This window comes from Maylandia zebra, linkage group LG8 (genome assembly GCF_041146795.1).
Source record: "Maylandia zebra isolate NMK-2024a linkage group LG8, Mzebra_GT3a, whole genome shotgun sequence".
NCBI classification, from domain to species: Eukaryota; Metazoa; Chordata; class Actinopteri; order Cichliformes; family Cichlidae; genus Maylandia; species Maylandia zebra.
Window position 1 is genome coordinate 7,332,081 of NC_135174.1, and position 17,988 is coordinate 7,350,068.

The window sequence follows — 17,988 nt, forward strand, 5'->3', positions numbered from 1 at the left end:
GTAGACTATTTTAATCCCAATTATTTTGTATATCTCAAGGGCCACCTCCCCCCAATATGGCTGGATCTTTGGGCAGGCCCAGAAGACATGAAAATGGTTTGCCATGGGGGTTCCACAACCTCTCCAACATAGGCCCTGGCTCTGTGAGCCTGTTTGCCGAGCTGTGAGTTTAGGAGTGATAAAGAATCTCACTACATTCTTCCAACCAAACTCTCTTAAAGACCTTGAATTTGCAGTGGTAGCCTGAGACTCACATATTCCCCACCAGCTGTCCTCTGAAATTAGTGAGCCTGATTCCCTCTCCCATTTCTGCGTAATGTACAACATAGAGTGATTTTTAGAGGCTTGTATACTACCGTATATTTTTGAGACCATCTTTTTAGAGTCCTTTCTCTTGTATGCCTCTTGAAAGATTTGAATTAGGTCGTATTCGTTTTCATCTCTGATTAGTAACGTCTTGTTGTAATAGTCTCTAACCTGCAAGTATCTAAAGAAGTCCTGCTTTGCCAGTCCGTATGTGTCTGAGATGGTTTCATAGCTTTGGAATCCCCCATTTGTTGCTAGTGAACAAAAAGAAGTAATTCCTCTCAGAGACCACTGTTTAAAGGTCCCATCCAGCCTGGCAGGCACAAACTCCGGGTCATAAGCTATCCAATTCAAGGTCCTAACCTGTTTTTCTATTTGTAGTTTCCCCACTACCCTGAACCATAGTTTCAGGGTGAACCGGGTCAAATGGTTCAAATCTTCGTAAAATCTTTCAGCTTGGTTCTTATTTCCTAAAAGTGACTGTATTGGGAAGTCTAATTGTGTAATTTCCATATTTTTCCACTTAGCTTCATAGTTTGGGGAGCACCAGTTTACCAGGGGCTTCAGTTGTGCGGCGTAGTAGTAATCTTGTAAGCACGGCAAAGCTCTCCCTCCCTTCTCTTTTTTCAGTTGCAGCGTTTTGTACTGGACCCTCGGTCGTCTGCCGTTTCAGATGAACCGTGAGATCCATCTGTCCCACACATACAAGTCTTGTGTTCTTCACCCCTGATCATTATTCCTTGGATTTCAGAGTTTTCTCTAATAGCCTGAGCCAGAGGCTCAATGTACAAGGCAAACAGGGATGGGCTCAAGGGGCAGCCCTGGCGTGTCCCTCGCTTCAAAGCAATATTTTGAGACAGGTGCCCATTAATCCTGATCCTGGCTGTTGGGGAGTGATACAGTGCTTCGATACATTTAATGAAGCCATCTTTGAATCCGAATCTTGCTAGTACCCTAAATAGATATTCCCAACCCACCAAGTCAAATGCCTTTTCGGTGTCTAGGCTGACCAACATTGCACTAATATTTCCTGATGTTATATGATCCATCACTTGTAGCGTTCTCCTCAGGTTCAATTCAATTCAATTCAATTTTATTTATATAGTGCCAAATCACAACATAAGTCGCCTCAAGGCGCTTCATAGATACAGAGAAAAAAAAAACCAACAATCATATATGACCCCCTATGAGCAAGCACTTTGGCAACAGTGGGAAGGAAAAACTCCCTTTTAACAGGAAGAAACCTCCGGCAGAACCAGGCTCAGGGAGGGGCGGCCATCTGCTGCGACCGGTTGGGGTGAGAAAAGGAAGAGAGACAGAGGTTAACAACAGATATGATTCAATGCAGAGAGGTCTGTCTATTTGAGACAAAGCCTGTCTGATCTAGGTCTATCAGCTCCGGGATAATTGATTCCAGTCTCTTAGCTAATATTGAAGCAAATAATTTATAGTCCACGTTAAGGATAGAGATTGGCCTATACGAGCTGCATTCTTTTTTATCTTTGCCGTCTTTTGGGATAACTGCTTTTCTCTGAGATTGTGGGGCTACTCCTGTTCTTAGTGTATGATTAAAGCAATTAAGCAGCACTGGTGTTAGTTGCGTCCTAAATGCTTTATACCATTCGGACGGATAACCGTCTGTGCCCGGTGCCTTATTCGCCTTCAGCCTGGAAATGGCTGATGTAGATGTCTTCATTTTTATTTCAAAAAATGATTCTCTAGCGGTGGTCCTCGGCCCAGCTGTGGTTAAAGGTGTGGCGCTTGCCGTTTTCGCAGTTGGTTCTGGCCCTCTTATTTGATGTCGCAAAGATGCTTTCATCTGGCTTCCTCTTAATTGGCAAGATGGAATTTTGTGTCCTGTAGCTAGTGGTTGCGCAGGATGGAGCCATAGAATCGTGGCGTTTCTGCTGGTCATGATCTGACCTTTCATGTTGGTACAGTGTTTCTCTGCGCACATCTTTCCAATTAGTCTTTTTTCTTTTAAGATCTGGGTCACTCGTATCCTTTTCATTTTCCTGCAGGTGCTTTCTTTTACACTGTGCTTTCTTTGGAATTGTCTCAGAATTTTCACTCTGACTGGACCTGACTAAATTGTGGCTGCTCCTCTGAGTTGAATGGGGAGAACCGTTTTGGCTGTGGGGGACCACTTGTGTTTTTCTCTCTGCTGCAGAGGGAGGGAAGTTCCTCTGAGCAGATTGTCTGGTGTCAGAGGTGGGCTTGTGTGCAGACTCTGTCCTGCTGGTATGGAGACTCTGTCCTGGCGTCTCTTTCTTCTTTGTCCTTAAGTAGTTTATGTGCTCATAGCAGGACTCAACATAGGAGCTTCTCTGGCGTATCCATGCAATGTGGCTCAGTTTTGAAAAGGCATGCTCAAGGACCTGATTGGGTGTTATTCGTTTTCGGGGATCGAGGTGAAGCAAGTGCTTTACCATTTCTACAAACATCAGGATATCACACCTTTTTGCAGTTGCATCTGCATAATCCTCATCTTCAATGATCTCGGTATATAAGAGTTCATCCAGAGACTTCAATTTTTTAACTCTTCTGTCAACAAACTCAATCCCAAACTCCTGGAAATATTGTTCAGTTGTCTTGAGTTTCCAGTGGTAGATGTTGTCGGAATTGAACTCCCTGCAGAAATACTTTGCAGTCTTTTGCCCACAGTTTAACATTTGCTCTGGGAGTTCTCCTTGAGTCTCCGTTATGTATTTTAGTATGGCATGTTCACTGTATCCCGGGTACAGCAAGTAACCAGTGTATAGAGACACTGCCATGCAGCCCAGAGACCATATGTCTATGGCTTCTGTAAATGGAAGCCCCAGAATAATCTCCGGAGACCGGTACGGACGTGTCTGGATGTATGAGCCCACCTTGGCAGCTGAGGTCTCACAGGCCAGACCGAAGTCAATTAGTTTAACTCGGTATGGCTCTTGGGGATTATTCACCAGCATTACGTTCTCTAATTTCAAGTCTGCATGGATTGTTCCAATGGACTTGAGGTGGCTAAGAGCTAAAGCTATCTGTATGACGATGGGGCGAATAGCCTTTAAACTGAGCGGATTGCAATATCTTTCTTGCAATAAGTCAAGAAGACTTTTTTCGAGGAATTCAAATTCAAGGCACAGATGTCCACGGACTGTAAAAGCCTGGTACCATTCGACTATATTGTACTTGCTGGAGTTACAGGCTTTAAGTTTTTGCAGGGCAGCCAGCTCTTGGTTTTTAAACGGGTCTTTTTGGTCCTGATCCTTTATCATTTTAATGGCTACAATCTTTTTGTTAGCCATTTGGACACATTTGGCAACTCTGCCATATGTCCCTTCTCCGACAACACTTATAATTCGGTAGTTGGAGGAGAGCCAGCCACCGGGGACTAACTTGTCCTGGACATTTCCGAAAGACATCTCTGATGCTATCAAAGTGATTAACACTAAAAGTTAGAAGAGTAAAGCAGATTTCACCTCAAAATATTATGAAATAAAATAGATGGTTCTTCTTTCTTCTTCAAAGTGTGAAAAGGTGAAAGGTCTGCTCAAACGGTTTACTGTTAAACTTGGTTCTTGCAGGCGTGACCAAATGTATCTCTGCTTGAACGTTGGAACGTTTGCGAACTGCTGCTGGCTTCAACTGCTGTCAACAAACTGACTGATAACTGCTGATTCTCACTTCTATTTATAGAAAAAGAAGGATCAAAGATTCTAAGACGTTTGTGACATCATCACTCTGTAAGCCATTGAGATTGTGACATCATCTATGAATGGGGATGTTTTTTTTTAAACTGTTTTCAAATTTACTATGTCAGTTAGCTTAGTTTTAGAGCAGTTGGTTAGTTACCACTTTTATATAGCACTTGTGTTCCCAGTTTATATACTTTCCGGTTGTTTGGTAGATTTTAGGTCTTTTTCCACTCAGCAAAAATAATAAAACATACTTGTATGTATTTTTTTTTTAAGTTTCAAATGATCAATGCATTTGGTTTATTATCATCATGTGAGAGAAGGCACAAAGGATTTCAGACACAGATGCAAACACATCGGGCACTCTGGGACACTTCTGACACCACAGTGCATGGCGTGCACAGCATGTACTATTTAATGTCAGCACTGCAATCAGCGCTTCAATGAGTCACCTGTTTGCACATGCAATCTGTGCAATTCTTTTGAACCTATTTTAATGGAAACATGTCAAATAACAGCAAAAACCTGACTTGTGTAATATGTTAAAAGTGTGTGTAAAAATAATAATATGTTGGCTTTAGATCATATATTTGTAATCTCCCTGTGAGTTTAAGACAAGCATGGCCAATCATTATGAACTGCTTTGGCTTTAAAGCATCAGTGTACACAATTCAGTAATTCCTTAAAATCTCCAGAAAACAAATCTAAACAAAAAAATCTGAAAGAGACTTTTGTTTATTTATTCATTTATTTATTTTGCTTTCTTTTTTTCTTTTTTTTATAACTTTTTATTTGTCAGTTTACAGTATGTGAATACAAAACTTGCGGTCAGCATAGGAGACATACACAATTCCAGTAATAGCATCTTCTTACATCATGGTAATATTCAATTATTCAATACAAAGGGAGTACACAACCCATTTTTCCCAGAGCTTCTTGAATTTCTCAAGCTCGAGTCTAAGGACAAAGGTAAGTCTTTCCATTCCAAAAATTTCTTCCACTATCCCACGCCATTGGGCCCTAGTTGGAGGGTCTGCCTTTTGCCATCTTCGGGTTATGGCCTTCCTGCTGCCAGCCAAAAGTATTTTCAATAAATAATTATCTTTATGTGGGAGTGCCGTAGGCAATTTGCCAAGATACAACGTATCAAATGAGTAGACTATTTTAATCCCAATTATTTTGTATATCTCAAGGGCCACCTCCCCCCAATATGGCTGGATCTTTGGGCAGGCCCAGAAGACATGAAAATGGTTTGCCATGGGGGTTCCACAACCTCTCCAACATAGGCCCTGGCTCTGTGAGCCTGTTTGCCGAGCTGTGAGTTTAGGAGTGATAAAGAATCTCACTACATTCTTCCAACCAAACTCTCTTAAAGACCTTGAATTTGCAGTGGTAGCCTGAGACTCACATATTCCCCACCAGCTGTCCTCTGAAATTAGTGAGCCTGATTCCCTCTCCCATTTCTGCTTAATGTACAACGTAGAGTGATTTTTAGAGGCTTGTATACTACCGTATATTTTTGAGACCATCTTTTTAGAGTCCTTTCTCTTGTATGCCTCTTGAAAGATTTGAATTAGGTCGTATTCGTTTTCATCTCTGATTAGTAACGTCTTGTTGTAATAGTCTCTAACCTGCAAGTATCTAAAGAAGTCATGCTTTGCCAGTCCGTATGTGTCTGAGATGGTTTCATAGCTTTGGAATCCCCCATTTGTTGCTAGTGAACAAAAAGAAGTAATTCCTCTCAGAGACCACTGTTTAAAGGTCCCATCCAGCCTGGCAGGCACAAACTCCGGGTCATAAGCTATCCAATTCAAGGTCCTAACCTGTTTTTCTATTTGTAGTTTCCCCACTACCCTGAACCATAGTTTCAGGGTGAACCGGGTCAAATGGTTCAAATCTTCGTAAAATCTTTCAGCTTGGTTCTTATTTCCTAAAAGTGACTGTAGTGGGAAGTCTAATTGTGTAATTTCCATATTTTTCCACTTAGCTTCATAGTTTGGGGAGCACCAGTTTACCAGGGGCTTCAGTTGTGCGGCGTAGTAGTAATCTTGTAAGCACGGCAAAGCTCTCCCTCCCTTCTCTTTTTTCAGTTGCAGCGTTTTGTACTGGACCCTCGGTCGTCTGCCGTTTCAGATGAACCGTGAGATCCATCTGTCCCACACATACAAGTCTTGTGTTCTTCACCCCTGATCATTATTCCTTGGATTTCAGAGTTTTCTCTAATAGCCTGAGCCAGAGGCTCAATGTACAAGGCAAACAGGGATGGGCTCAAGGGGCAGCCCTGGCGTGTCCCTCGCTTCAAAGCAATATTTTGAGACAGGTGCCCATTAATCCTGATCCTGGCTGTTGGGGAGTGATACAGTGCTTCGATACATTTAATGAAGCCATCTTTGAATCCGAATCTTGCTAGTACCCTAAATAGATATTCCCAACCCACCAAGTCAAATGCCTTTTCGGTGTCTAGGCTGACCAACATTGCACTAATATTTCCTGATGTTATATGATCCATCACTTGTAGCGTTCTCCTCAGGTTCAATTCAATTCAATTCAATTTTATTTATATAGTGCCAAATCACAACATAAGTCGCCTCAAGGCGCTTCATAGATACAGAGAAAAAAAAAACCAACAATCATATATGACCCCCTATGAGCAAGCACTTTGGCAACAGTGGGAAGGAAAAACTCCCTTTTAACAGGAAGAAACCTCCGGCAGAACCAGGCTCAGGGAGGGGCGGCCATCTGCTGCGACCGGTTGGGGTGAGAAAAGGAAGAGAGACAGAGGTTAACAACAGATATGATTCAATGCAGAGAGGTCTGTCTATTTGAGACAAAGCCTGTCTGATCTAGGTCTATCAGCTCCGGGATAATTGATTCCAGTCTCTTAGCTAATATTGAAGCAAATAATTTATAGTCCACGTTAAGGATAGAGATTGGCCTATACGAGCTGCATTCTTTTTTATCTTTGCCGTCTTTTGGGATAACTGCTTTTCTCTGAGATTGTGGGGCTACTCCTGTTCTTAGTGTATGATTAAAGCAATTAAGCAGCACTGGTGTTAGTTGCGTCCTAAATGCTTTATACCATTCGGACGGATAACCGTCTGTGCCCGGTGCCTTATTCGCCTTCAGCCTGGAAATGGCTGATGTAGATGTCTTCATTTTTATTTCAAAAAATGATTCTCTAGCGGTGGTCCTCGGCCCAGCTGTGGTTAAAGGTGTGGCGCTTGCCGTTTTCGCAGTTGGTTCTGGCCCTCTTATTTGATGTCGCAAAGATGCTTTCATCTGGCTTCCTCTTAATTGGCAAGATGGAATTTTGTGTCCTGTAGCTAGTGGTTGCGCAGGATGGAGCCATAGAATCGTGGCGTTTCTGCTGGTCATGATCTGACCTTTCATGTTGGTACAGTGTTTCTCTGCGCACATCTTTCCAATTAGTCTTTTTTCTTTTAAGATCTGGGTCACTCGTATCCTTTTCATTTTCCTGCAGGTGCTTTCTTTTACACTGTGCTTTCTTTGGAATTGTCTCAGAATTTTCACTCTGACTGGACCTGACTAAATTGTGGCTGCTCCTCTGAGTTGAATGGGGAGAACCGTTTTGGCTGTGGGGGACCACTTGTGTTTTTCTCTCTGCTGCAGAGGGAGGGAAGTTCCTCTGAGCAGATTGTCTGGTGTCAGAGGTGGGCTTGTGTGCAGACTCTGTCCTGCTGGTATGGAGACTCTGTCCTGGCGTCTCTTTCTTCTTTGTCCTTAAGTAGTTTATGTGCTCATAGCAGGACTCAACATAGGAGCTTCTCTGGCGTATCCATGCAATGTGGCTCAGTTTTGAAAAGGCATGCTCAAGGACCTGATTGGGTGTTATTCGTTTTCGGGGATCGAGGTGAAGCAAGTGCTTTACCATTTCTACAAACATCAGGATATCACACCTTTTTGCAGTTGCATCTGCATAATCCTCATCTTCAATGATCTCGGTATATAAGAGTTCATCCAGAGACTTCAATTTTTTAACTCTTCTGTCAACAAACTCAATCCCAAACTCCTGGAAATATTGTTCAGTTGTCTTGAGTTTCCAGTGGTAGATGTTGTCGGAATTGAACTCCCTGCAGAAATACTTTGCAGTCTTTTGCCCACAGTTTAACATTTGCTCTGGGAGTTCTCCTTGAGTCTCCGTTATGTATTTTAGTATGGCATGTTCACTGTATCCCGGGTACAGCAAGTAACCAGTGTATAGAGACACTGCCATGCAGCCCAGAGACCATATGTCTATGGCTTCTGTAAATGGAAGCCCCAGAATAATCTCCGGAGACCGGTACGGACGTGTCTGGATGTATGAGCCCACCTTGGCAGCTGAGGTCTCACAGGCCAGACCGAAGTCAATTAGTTTAACTCGGTATGGCTCTTGGGGATTATTCACCAGCATTACGTTCTCTAATTTCAAGTCTGCATGGATTGTTCCAATGGACTTGAGGTGGCTAAGAGCTAAAGCTATCTGTATGACGATGGGGCGAATAGCCTTTAAACTGAGCGGATTGCAATATCTTTCTTGCAATAAGTCAAGAAGACTTTTTTCGAGGAATTCAAATTCAAGGCACAGATGTCCACGGACTGTAAAAGCCTGGTACCATTCGACTATATTGTACTTGCTGGAGTTACAGGCTTTAAGTTTTTGCAGGGCAGCCAGCTCTTGGTTTTTAAACGGGTCTTTTTGGTCCTGATCCTTTATCATTTTAATGGCTACAATCTTTTTGTTAGCCATTTGGACACATTTGGCAACTCTGCCATATGTCCCTTCTCCGACAACACTTATAATTCGGTAGTTGGAGGAGAGCCAGCCACCGGGGACTAACTTGTCCTGGACATTTCCGAAAGACATCTCTGATGCTATCAAAGTGATTAACACTAAAAGTTAGAAGAGTAAAGCAGATTTCACCTCAAAATATTATGAAATAAAATAGATGGTTCTTCTTTCTTCTTCAAAGTGTGAAAAGGTGAAAGGTCTGCTCAAACGGTTTACTGTTAAACTTGGTTCTTGCAGGCGTGACCAAATGTATCTCTGCTTGAACGTTGGAACGTTTGCGAACTGCTGCTGGCTTCAACTGCTGTCAACAAACTGACTGATAACTGCTGATTCTCACTTCTATTTATAGAAAAAGAAGGATCAAAGATTCTAAGACGTTTGTGACATCATCACTCTGTAAGCCATTGAGATTGTGACATCATCTATGAATGGGGATGTTTTTTTTTAAACTGTTTTCAAATTTACTATGTCAGTTAGCTTAGTTTTAGAGCAGTTGGTTAGTTACCACTTTTATATAGCACTTGTGTTCCCAGTTTATATACTTTCCGGTTGTTTGGTAGATTTTAGGTCTTTTTCCACTCAGCAAAAATAATAAAACATACTTGTATGTATTTTTTTTTTAAGTTTCAAATGATCAATGCATTTGGTTTATTATCATCATGTGAGAGAAGGCACAAAGGATTTCAGACACAGATGCAAACACATCGGGCACTCTGGGACACTTCTGACACCACAGTGCATGGCGTGCACAGCATGTACTATTTAATGTCAGCACTGCAATCAGCGCTTCAATGAGTCACCTGTTTGCACATGCAATCTGTGCAATTCTTTTGAACCTATTTTAATGGAAACATGTCAAATAACAGCAAAAACCTGACTTGTGTAATATGTTAAAAGTGTGTGTAAAAATAATAATATGTTGGCTTTAGATCATATATTTGTAATCTCCCTGTGAGTTTAAGACAAGCATGGCCAATCATTATGAACTGCTTTGGCTTTAAAGCATCAGTGTACACAATTCAGTAATTCCTTAAAATCTCCAGAAAACAAATCTAAACAAAAAAATCTGAAAGAGACTTTTGTTTATTTATTCATTTATTTATTTTGCTTTCTTTTTTTCTTTTTTTTATAACTTTTTATTTGTCAGTTTACAGTATGTGAATACAAAACTTGCGGTCAGCATAGGAGACATACACAATTCCAGTAATAGCATCTTCTTACATCATGGTAATATTCAATTATTCAATACAAAGGGAGTACACAACCCATTTTTCCCAGAGCTTCTTGAATTTCTCAAGCTCGAGTCTAAGGACAAAGGTAAGTCTTTCCATTCCAAAAATTTCTTCCACTATCCCACGCCATTGGGCCCTAGTTGGAGGGTCTGCCTTTTGCCATCTTCGGGTTATGGCCTTCCTGCTGCCAGCCAAAAGTATTTTCAATAAATAATTATCTTTATGTGGGAGTGCCGTAGGCAATTTGCCAAGATACAACGTATCAAATGAGTAGACTATTTTAATCCCAATTATTTTGTATATCTCAAGGGCCACCTCCCCCCAATATGGCTGGATCTTTGGGCAGGCCCAGAAGACATGAAAATGGTTTGCCATGGGGGTTCCACAACCTCTCCAACATAGGCCCTGGCTCTGTGAGCCTGTTTGCCGAGCTGTGAGTTTAGGAGTGATAAAGAATCTCACTACATTCTTCCAACCAAACTCTCTTAAAGACCTTGAATTTGCAGTGGTAGCCTGAGACTCACATATTCCCCACCAGCTGTCCTCTGAAATTAGTGAGCCTGATTCCCTCTCCCATTTCTGCTTAATGTACAACGTAGAGTGATTTTTAGAGGCTTGTATACTACCGTATATTTTTGAGACCATCTTTTTAGAGTCCTTTCTCTTGTATGCCTCTTGAAAGATTTGAATTAGGTCGTATTCGTTTTCATCTCTGATTAGTAACGTCTTGTTGTAATAGTCTCTAACCTGCAAGTATCTAAAGAAGTCATGCTTTGCCAGTCCGTATGTGTCTGAGATGGTTTCATAGCTTTGGAATCCCCCATTTGTTGCTAGTGAACAAAAAGAAGTAATTCCTCTCAGAGACCACTGTTTAAAGGTCCCATCCAGCCTGGCAGGCACAAACTCCGGGTCATAAGCTATCCAATTCAAGGTCCTAACCTGTTTTTCTATTTGTAGTTTCCCCACTACCCTGAACCATAGTTTCAGGGTGAACCGGGTCAAATGGTTCAAATCTTCGTAAAATCTTTCAGCTTGGTTCTTATTTCCTAAAAGTGACTGTAGTGGGAAGTCTAATTGTGTAATTTCCATATTTTTCCACTTAGCTTCATAGTTTGGGGAGCACCAGTTTACCAGGGGCTTCAGTTGTGCGGCGTAGTAGTAATCTTGTAAGCACGGCAAAGCTCTCCCTCCCTTCTCTTTTTTCAGTTGCAGCGTTTTGTACTGGACCCTCGGTCGTCTGCCGTTTCAGATGAACCGTGAGATCCATCTGTCCCACACATACAAGTCTTGTGTTCTTCACCCCTGATCATTATTCCTTGGATTTCAGAGTTTTCTCTAATAGCCTGAGCCAGAGGCTCAATGTACAAGGCAAACAGGGATGGGCTCAAGGGGCAGCCCTGGCGTGTCCCTCGCTTCAAAGCAATATTTTGAGACAGGTGCCCATTAATCCTGATCCTGGCTGTTGGGGAGTGATACAGTGCTTCGATACATTTAATGAAGCCATCTTTGAATCCGAATCTTGCTAGTACCCTAAATAGATATTCCCAACCCACCAAGTCAAATGCCTTTTCGGTGTCTAGGCTGACCAACATTGCACTAATATTTCCTGATGTTATATGATCCATCACTTGTAGCGTTCTCCTCAGGTTCAATTCAATTCAATTCAATTTTATTTATATAGTGCCAAATCACAACATAAGTCGCCTCAAGGCGCTTCATAGATACAGAGAAAAAAAAAACCAACAATCATATATGACCCCCTATGAGCAAGCACTTTGGCAACAGTGGGAAGGAAAAACTCCCTTTTAACAGGAAGAAACCTCCGGCAGAACCAGGCTCAGGGAGGGGCGGCCATCTGCTGCGACCGGTTGGGGTGAGAAAAGGAAGAGAGACAGAGGTTAACAACAGATATGATTCAATGCAGAGAGGTCTGTCTATTTGAGACAAAGCCTGTCTGATCTAGGTCTATCAGCTCCGGGATAATTGATTCCAGTCTCTTAGCTAATATTGAAGCAAATAATTTATAGTCCACGTTAAGGATAGAGATTGGCCTATACGAGCTGCATTCTTTTTTATCTTTGCCGTCTTTTGGGATAACTGCTTTTCTCTGAGATTGTGGGGCTACTCCTGTTCTTAGTGTATGATTAAAGCAATTAAGCAGCACTGGTGTTAGTTGCGTCCTAAATGCTTTATACCATTCGGACGGATAACCGTCTGTGCCCGGTGCCTTATTCGCCTTCAGCCTGGAAATGGCTGATGTAGATGTCTTCATTTTTATTTCAAAAAATGATTCTCTAGCGGTGGTCCTCGGCCCAGCTGTGGTTAAAGGTGTGGCGCTTGCCGTTTTCGCAGTTGGTTCTGGCCCTCTTATTTGATGTCGCAAAGATGCTTTCATCTGGCTTCCTCTTAATTGGCAAGATGGAATTTTGTGTCCTGTAGCTAGTGGTTGCGCAGGATGGAGCCATAGAATCGTGGCGTTTCTGCTGGTCATGATCTGACCTTTCATGTTGGTACAGTGTTTCTCTGCGCACATCTTTCCAATTAGTCTTTTTTCTTTTAAGATCTGGGTCACTCGTATCCTTTTCATTTTCCTGCAGGTGCTTTCTTTTACACTGTGCTTTCTTTGGAATTGTCTCAGAATTTTCACTCTGACTGGACCTGACTAAATTGTGGCTGCTCCTCTGAGTTGAATGGGGAGAACCGTTTTGGCTGTGGGGGACCACTTGTGTTTTTCTCTCTGCTGCAGAGGGAGGGAAGTTCCTCTGAGCAGATTGTCTGGTGTCAGAGGTGGGCTTGTGTGCAGACTCTGTCCTGCTGGTATGGAGACTCTGTCCTGGCGTCTCTTTCTTCTTTGTCCTTAAGTAGTTTATGTGCTCATAGCAGGACTCAACATAGGAGCTTCTCTGGCGTATCCATGCAATGTGGCTCAGTTTTGAAAAGGCATGCTCAAGGACCTGATTGGGTGTTATTCGTTTTCGGGGATCGAGGTGAAGCAAGTGCTTTACCATTTCTACAAACATCAGGATATCACACCTTTTTGCAGTTGCATCTGCATAATCCTCATCTTCAATGATCTCGGTATATAAGAGTTCATCCAGAGACTTCAATTTTTTAACTCTTCTGTCAACAAACTCAATCCCAAACTCCTGGAAATATTGTTCAGTTGTCTTGAGTTTCCAGTGGTAGATGTTGTCGGAATTGAACTCCCTGCAGAAATACTTTGCAGTCTTTTGCCCACAGTTTAACATTTGCTCTGGGAGTTCTCCTTGAGTCTCCGTTATGTATTTTAGTATGGCATGTTCACTGTATCCCGGGTACAGCAAGTAACCAGTGTATAGAGACACTGCCATGCAGCCCAGAGACCATATGTCTATGGCTTCTGTAAATGGAAGCCCCAGAATAATCTCCGGAGACCGGTACGGACGTGTCTGGATGTATGAGCCCACCTTGGCAGCTGAGGTCTCACAGGCCAGACCGAAGTCAATTAGTTTAACTCGGTATGGCTCTTGGGGATTATTCACCAGCATTACGTTCTCTAATTTCAAGTCTGCATGGATTGTTCCAATGGACTTGAGGTGGCTAAGAGCTAAAGCTATCTGTATGACGATGGGGCGAATAGCCTTTAAACTGAGCGGATTGCAATATCTTTCTTGCAATAAGTCAAGAAGACTTTTTTCGAGGAATTCAAATTCAAGGCACAGATGTCCACGGACTGTAAAAGCCTGGTACCATTCGACTATATTGTACTTGCTGGAGTTACAGGCTTTAAGTTTTTGCAGGGCAGCCAGCTCTTGGTTTTTAAACGGGTCTTTTTGGTCCTGATCCTTTATCATTTTAATGGCTACAATCTTTTTGTTAGCCATTTGGACACATTTGGCAACTCTGCCATATGTCCCTTCTCCGACAACACTTATAATTCGGTAGTTGGAGGAGAGCCAGCCACCGGGGACTAACTTGTCCTGGACATTTCCGAAAGACATCTCTGATGCTATCAAAGTGATTAACACTAAAAGTTAGAAGAGTAAAGCAGATTTCACCTGAAAATATTATGAAATAAAATAGATGGTTCTTCTTTCTTCTTCAAAGTGTGAAAAGGTGAAAGGTCTGCTCAAACGGTTTACTGTTAAACTTGGTTCTTGCAGGCGTGACCAAATGTATCTCTGCTTGAACGTTGGAACGTTTGCGAACTGCTGCTGGCTTCAACTGCTGTCAACAAACTGACTGATAACTGCTGATTCTCACTTCTATTTATAGAAAAAGAAGGATCAAAGATTCTAAGACGTTTGTGACATCATCACTCTGTAAGCCATTGAGATTGTGACATCATCTATGAATGGGGATGTTTTTTTTTAAACTGTTTTCAAATTTACTATGTCAGTTAGCTTAGTTTTAGAGCAGTTGGTTAGTTACCACTTTTATATAGCACTTGTGTTCCCAGTTTATATACTTTCCGGTTGTTTGGTAGATTTTAGGTCTTTTTCCACTCAGCAAAAATAATAAAACATACTTGTATGTATTTTTTTTTTAAGTTTCAAATGATCAATGCATTTGGTTTATTATCATCATGTGAGAGAAGGCACAAAGGATTTCAGACACAGATGCAAACACATCGGGCACTCTGGGACACTTCTGACACCACAGTGCATGGCGTGCACAGCATGTACTATTTAATGTCAGCACTGCAATCAGCGCTTCAATGAGTCACCTGTTTGCACATGCAATCTGTGCAATTCTTTTGAACCTATTTTAATGGAAACATGTCAAATAACAGCAAAAACCTGACTTGTGTAATATGTTAAAAGTGTGTGTAAAAATAATAATATGTTGGCTTTAGATCATATATTTGTAATCTCCCTGTGAGTTTAAGACAAGCATGGCCAATCATTATGAACTGCTTTGGCTTTAAAGCATCAGTGTACACAATTCAGTAATTCCTTAAAATCTCCAGAAAACAAATCTAAACAAAAAAATCTGAAAGAGACTTTTGTTTATTTATTCATTTATTTATTTTGCTTTCTTTTTTTCTTTTTTTTATAACTTTTTATTTGTCAGTTTACAGTATGTGAATACAAAACTTGCGGTCAGCATAGGAGACATACACAATTCCAGTAATAGCATCTTCTTACATCATGGTAATATTCAATTATTCAATACAAAGGGAGTACACAACCCATTTTTCCCAGAGCTTCTTGAATTTCTCAAGCTCGAGTCTAAGGACAAAGGTAAGTCTTTCCATTCCAAAAATTTCTTCCACTATCCCACGCCATTGGGCCCTAGTTGGAGGGTCTGCCTTTTGCCATCTTCGGGTTATGGCCTTCCTGCTGCCAGCCAAAAGTATTTTCAATAAATAATTATCTTTATGTGGGAGTGCCGTAGGCAATTTGCCAAGATACAACGTATCAAATGAGTAGACTATTTTAATCCCAATTATTTTGTATATCTCAAGGGCCACCTCCCCCCAATATGGCTGGATCTTTGGGCAGGCCCAGAAGACATGAAAATGGTTTGCCATGGGGGTTCCACAACCTCTCCAACATAGGCCCTGGCTCTGTGAGCCTGTTTGCCGAGCTGTGAGTTTAGGAGTGATAAAGAATCTCACTACATTCTTCCAACCAAACTCTCTTAAAGACCTTGAATTTGCAGTGGTAGCCTGAGACTCACATATTCCCCACCAGCTGTCCTCTGAAATTAGTGAGCCTGATTCCCTCTCCCATTTCTGCTTAATGTACAACGTAGAGTGATTTTTAGAGGCTTGTATACTACCGTATATTTTTGAGACCATCTTTTTAGAGTCCTTTCTCTTGTATGCCTCTTGAAAGATTTGAATTAGGTCGTATTCGTTTTCATCTCTGATTAGTAACGTCTTGTTGTAATAGTCTCTAACCTGCAAGTATCTAAAGAAGTCCTGCTTTGCCAGTCCGTATGTGTCTGAGATGGTTTCATAGCTTTGGAATCCCCCATTTGTTGCTAGTGAACAAAAAGAAGTAATTCCTCTCAGAGACCACTGTTTAAAGGTCCCATCCAGCCTGGCAGGCACAAACTCCGGGTCATAAGCTATCCAATTCAAGGTCCTAACCTGTTTTTCTATTTGTAGTTTCCCCACTACCCTGAACCATAGTTTCAGGGTGAACCGGGTCAAATGGTTCAAATCTTCGTAAAATCTTTCAGCTTGGTTCTTATTTCCTAAAAGTGACTGTAGTGGGAAGTCTAATTGTGTAATTTCCATATTTTTCCACTTAGCTTCATAGTTTGGGGAGCACCAGTTTACCAGGGGCTTCAGTTGTGCGGCGTAGTAGTAATCTTGTAAGCACGGCAAAGCTCTCCCTCCCTTCTCTTTTTTCAGTTGCAGCGTTTTGTACTGGACCCTCGGTCGTCTGCCGTTTCAGATGAACCGTGAGATCCATCTGTCCCACACATACAAGTCTTGTGTTCTTCACCCCTGATCATTATTCCTTGGATTTCAGAGTTTTCTCTAATAGCCTGAGCCAGAGGCTCAATGTACAAGGCAAACAGGGATGGGCTCAAGGGGCAGCCCTGGCGTGTCCCTCGCTTCAAAGCAATATTTTGAGACAGGTGCCCATTAATCCTGATCCTGGCTGTTGGGGAGTGATACAGTGCTTCGATACATTTAATGAAGCCATCTTTGAATCCGAATCTTGCTAGTACCCTAAATAGATATTCCCAACCCACCAAGTCAAATGCCTTTTCGGTGTCTAGGCTGACCAACATTGCACTAATATTTCCTGATGTTATATGATCCATCACTTGTAGCGTTCTCCTCAGGTTCAATTCAATTCAATTCAATTTTATTTATATAGTGCCAAATCACAACATAAGTCGCCTCAAGGCGCTTCATAGATACAGAGAAAAAAAAAACCAACAATCATATATGACCCCCTATGAGCAAGCACTTTGGCAACAGTGGGAAGGAAAAACTCCCTTTTAACAGGAAGAAACCTCCGGCAGAACCAGGCTCAGGGAGGGGCGGCCATCTGCTGCGACCGGTTGGGGTGAGAGAAGGAAGAGAGACAGAGGTTAACAACAGATATGATTCAATGCAGAGAGGTCTGTCTATTTGAGACAAAGCCTGTCTGATCTAGGTCTATCAGCTCCGGGATAATTGATTCCAGTCTCTTAGCTAATATTGAAGCAAATAATTTATAGTCCACGTTAAGGATAGAGATTGGCCTATACGAGCTGCATTCTTTTTTATCTTTGCCGTCTTTTGGGATAACTGCTTCTCTCCGAGATTGTGGGGCTACTCCTGTTCTTAGTGTATGATTAAAGCAATTAAGCAGCACTGGTGTTAGTTGCGTCCTAAATGCTTTATACCATTCGGACGGATAACCGTCTGTGCCCGGTGCCTTATTCGCCTTCAGCCTGGAAATGGCTGATGTAGATGTCTTCATTTTTATTTCAAAAAATGATTCTCTAGCGGTGGTCCTCGGCCCAGCTGTGGTTAAAGGTGTGGCGCTTGCCGTTTTCGCAGTTGGTTCTGGCCCTCTTATTTGATGTCGCAAAGATGCTTTCAACTGGCTTCCTCTTAATTGGCAAGATGGAATTTTGTCTGTTTGACCTGCTCCCCTCAGGCAGGAGGCTCCGGTCCATTCGCACCAGAACCTCTCGCCACAAGAACAGTTTCTTCCCCTCTGCTGTTGGACACATGAACAATAACCGTATGACTGTTCCCACCACTAACACATGACCCTACGCTGTGTTCACTGCATCATTCCATGTTTGGCACTGATCACCACCTGCACTCATGTATATATCATGTATATATCTATCTACTTAGCACTTTTAATTCGTATTTTTATTTTCATGTCTATTTAAGCGTAATTTATGACAGGCGATTTAAGTAACTCATCACAGCAGCTGCACTTTACAGTCTCTAAGCTATATTTTCCTTGTTTTGTTCTGTCACTCAAGACCAAATAAAAGACAAAACTGGGGGAAAAGCCCTGATTGTAATTATGCACTGCGC